The 4,541-nt window shown below is 36.2% G+C and overlaps 1 long non-coding RNA gene across 3 annotated transcripts; it reads left to right on the top strand.

The window, feature by feature from the left end:
* The first annotated feature begins 1,564 nt into the window (after positions 1 to 1,564).
* On the top strand, positions 1,565 to 4,287 carry LOC110735285. 3 transcript variants are annotated; one of them, XR_002514046.1, is made up of 8 exons: positions 1,565 to 1,688; positions 1,761 to 1,924; positions 2,315 to 2,374; positions 2,463 to 2,540; positions 2,635 to 3,323; positions 3,430 to 3,567; positions 3,692 to 3,772; positions 3,871 to 4,287. It is a non-coding gene; the product is annotated as an uncharacterized LOC110735285 (long non-coding RNA). The 3 variants fall into 3 exon arrangements; XR_002514045.1 differs by having other exon boundaries at positions 1,582 to 1,658; XR_002514044.1 differs by having other exon boundaries at positions 1,565 to 1,924.
* The last annotated feature ends 254 nt before the right edge of the window (positions 4,288 to 4,541 follow it).

Here is a 4,541-nt window from a genome sequence, read left to right as displayed (position 1 = left end):
GAACCATGAAAGGAGGATCGGGGATGATGGTACGAAGTGAGTCATGGAGTCACATTCGCCCGTATTGACCTCTACTTGATTCTTATAGTGAAAAGTGATTCCTGCGATCTCAAAGGCATACAAACAATAATTCAATTCGCTCCAAACTATTATTTAACTAAATTGGTTCAAAATTAATGCACACATAATTCTAAAAATTTGGTGATCACTTCAATTAATAATAAGATTAAAAAGGATCCTAAACCGGTTGTCCAAATTATCTTATTCGGCGTGATTTTCAATTACATATTCCCTTTAAACATGCAATATGGTGATCATAACAATTATAGAACAACATTAATATTAAAACCAATTTAACCACAATTCCAACAACATAAAAGTCGTTAGAAAAAATAATAATAATAAAAAGAGCATGATCCTTACTTTGAATCTGTTTGCTTGCAACTACAAAATAATAAACGAGTTAGTAAATTCAAGGAAATAATAAAACAATAACTAAATTAAATTAAATAAAATAAGGTTGATTTTGGGGCCAAACCCTCAAACAATTCTACCTTTCACGGCTTGGCTTAAGGACAGAACCTCGAGTAAAATATGGACTCCTTTGAGTGCTTGAAGAAGGAATTTTGAAGTAAAAAAGGGAGGCTAGTGTTTAGGTTAATAGCATAGAAGAGAGAAAATAAAAATAATAAAATTCTGGTTGCCCCGTACATCAGAAATGAGGGGGTATTTATAGGGAAAATGTGCTGAGGGAGCACACGGAATCTTAAAATGATAAAAACCCTAAAAAAAGTATCCCGTGACACGGTCAGACTGTACCGTGACACGGTCAGACTGTACCGTGACACGGTCAGACTGTACCGTGACACGGTCAGACTGTACCGTCAGACGGTACACTTTCCGTGACACGGTACAGTTTTGGAGTGACGCGGGAAATTTTCAGAAAACGGGATGAAAAACGCGTTAAGGGTTTACGCGGAAAGGACACGGAACGTCCCATGTCACGACAGACTTCCCGTGTCACGGGAAGTCCCACCGTCAGACGGGAAGGGTTCCCGTGACACGGTGGCAGTATGCCGTGACGCGGGAACTTCCAGTCCATTTTTCCTTCTAAATTCATTTTTAACCCTAATTTCTTTCGGCTTTTTTAGTGCCGATTGATAATTTCGGGCTTTTTTCTGACTTTTATTATTCGGGCTAAAATAAGAAAATAATTAAATAAAATAATAAAAATGTTTGGGCCAAAAATAAATAATAAAATAAAAAAGGTTTGGGCTTAAAATTAATTAATAAGTTTGAGCTGAAATTAAAACTATGCTTTTACCAAACATCAAGACTAATCCATGGACCGTTTAAAAATATGAATTTAATACGATTTTTTAAGCACTTTCGGGATTAAATACTAAACCCGACCAATAGTAGCGGTGAAATGTTATTTATCATTGGGTTTGGTTTTGGGGAGACATTTTTAGGTGTCTACACTTTTCCCATGCATTACTGAAGGCTATGCTCGTCAATTTACAGCAAACTACAAAACTTGACCTGGAACTCCCTCCACGTACTCAATGACTTGGAGTAAGACGACGTTATTTCCACGGTTTATCAAACTTCTTGCAGCTAGTCTTCCCGTTAGAAACATCACTGCCGACAAACTTAGGGTTTGATTTTCATTCCAAAAATTTTGAGCGGTAATTTTGGAATCATTAAACACCTCTTCTCCACTATCAAGGTCTTGATCTTACACTCCCTTCTGCCCGCAGGATTTGTGGTAACCATGTCTCTCAATCCACTTGGAAAACGTCTCCGGTGCAAGTCCCTGATTCAACAAATCGGCGTCCAACGGAAAACTGAAGATGAATTGGGATATCAACCCAGATCGCCAACCATAGTACATGAATCTGATTCGCAAGACGACAACGACTATGTAAGGCTCTTTGTATGCTTCTTATCCAATTCTAATTGCTCCTGTGTTTTAATTGAAACAAAATTTAATTGATTTTTGTATGCTTATTATCCAGTGTTCTCATAAACATTGTAATTGATCATAAATCAATTGTTCCTGTGTTTTTATATACATTTTAATTGATCAAAAATTAATTGGTCCTGTGTTTATAAATTATTTATCCCTCCAATTTCTGCTTTTGATAGTTGTTATTGATAATTGGAGTATGCTTTTGATAAGTACACTTTCACATTGTTAGCTTAAAATATGTTTATGTTCTGTACGTAATTCCGCAATTGCAGTAGTATATTGATACGTATAACCATTAAAAGATGGTGGGATGCAATTATTTAAGGACATTATAATTTACAGGTGCCAATTGCACTTGGATTGCCTTCAAAAAGTATACACATATATCCCGAATTGTTTAAGGTATATAATTTTATCATGCTATTTTAATTAGGAAACATAATGTGATTGGTTTAAACATCGTTTGAATTCGGATATGTGTCATATCTAGGATAATGCCTTAAGTGTTGGTGGATATGTGAAAGGCAGAAAGATGGTGATACGGGAATATTCTAAGTCTATTCGGCGGGTTAGTGAGACATACTGATTTCACTTTATTTATATTTAAAATTCCCTTGTTATTGTTATGAAAATAAATATAATTTGCTTAACTATATGTCCAGCCTCCTAATATGAACTGTCGGGTTGAGTCATTTGGGAGAATTTGTCAAAAATTTGATGATAGAAAGACAAGATGGGTTGGTGAGATGGGATTCGGGGGATTGCTTCATTTTGCCAAGGATATGCATTTACCAAGACAATTAGCTTATTGGGAATGACCCGAATTGATCCAATGAGTAGGGTCTTTATAGGCACAGATGGTCGGGTATTTCCTTTCTCTAAAAACCAAGTTTGTTGGGTTTTAGGAATCCCTTGTGGATCAAATGTGGTACCGTCTACAAAAGGAATGTCTGTTACTCTACGCGATAAGGTACAAACCATATTATTAAAATATGGTAGGACATGGGAGACCAAACCAGCAACAAAATTGGGTAGGTCGTACACATCTGTAGGCATTCAAGTCACTGTTGCGATGATGGATAAGTTGGAAGGCTATTTTGAAGAAGACCAAGAAGAAGACTTTAAGACTTTGTTCTTGATTATAGCCCTGCAGATGATTTTATGTCCAACACAATCACCAAGATTACCTCACGATTTGTTACCGGCTATTGGATGTGCCATGGATAGTAGTCAATATGATTGGTGTGAGTTGGTACTTGCTAAATTAATGGACAATGTGTCAAGCTTTGCTAGGCGTTTTTATGCGAATGGTTTTGCAGGAGGATGCGGTGGTTGCTCTATTTTTGTTGTTGTAAGTACCATTCATTTCACGAGTATAATAATTTTGTTTTGTGCTTAAATCTACGATCTATTGTTAATATAACAAAGCCTAACGAGTTGTCTAATATCTGGAGAAGTTGTTCTACCTTGACCGACTCAATTGGGAGCCTATCAAATTGGAAACGTACCCAAGAATAAAGGCTTGGGACATGAAGCAGATAGGCATTGCTGCAAAGCGTGACTGATTAAGGTCAGGGGACTATGGCAAATTAGGGGTAAGTTGTATAATTAATTCTAAATGGAGTAAAGTATTGTGTACCATAAAGTATAATGTTTTGATATCATGTGTCTCCATATTATATTCTGGTCATAATAAAGTAAATGTTATAATGTTATCAGATGTTGGATGCCGCATACGGGGAAAGGCACCCTAGAGAGGCGCGGGACACAGTAGCACCCCCAGATTATCCATTGTATGAAGTGAGTGATTGTTGTTCAATGGTTTTCCTCATTAGGATTAATATGTTCTCTGAATAAATCAAGGTATGACAAAAGGGTTGCTTGTGTGTTTGATGTAGGACGTCTCCAAACAGGTGGTGTGTGCTAGGAATAGAAGGAGGCGTGATGACTTGCGCTCTAACCGCTGGAGCTCTAAGTATGTAACCGACAGTTTAACAGCCAAGGGTGAAGATGGAGATTATACCACTTCCCCATGATATAAGCATAGGTTCCAATATGAGCTGGTTCTTTATATGATTTATGTTCTTCATTTGTGAAGTCAACAAATACTTTAAATATGAGTATCATTTGAACGGTTTGTATGTAATATGTATTATAGGTTTTTTAGTTGATGAAGTGGCCTGGCGGCATGACAACATTCATCTTCGATGATGTATCCTCATAAAGTGTAATTGGTTCGGCCCATTTAGGTAGTGGAAACTGGAAAGGGCCATAATACGCACCTGTGTGTTGCAGTGCTCATTTGTTTGGGATCATGATCTGAACTCTATGATTAGAATTTTTAGTATGCTTAGTAATTAATCATAAAATTATTAAATTGACACGTGAATAAGGCCCAATTACCTATGGAATGTACATTTTTTAACATAAGAGAACCTTTGAATAAAATAAAATTTATCTAGGTATCAAAAGGAACAATTATAAAATAAAATTTCGGTAATGGCAAATGTTTGCATATAATAAATGACAAAATTTAGTTTGGTGAGGATGGAAAAAAATAATTGAACAT

The sequence above is a fragment of the Chenopodium quinoa genome, unplaced genomic scaffold, assembly GCF_001683475.1.
Source record: "Chenopodium quinoa cultivar QQ74 unplaced genomic scaffold, ASM168347v1, whole genome shotgun sequence".
NCBI lineage: Eukaryota > Viridiplantae > Streptophyta > Magnoliopsida > Caryophyllales > Amaranthaceae > Chenopodium > Chenopodium quinoa.
Note: the sequence above shows the minus strand (reverse complement) of the source record. Positions and strands in the feature narration are given on the sequence as shown.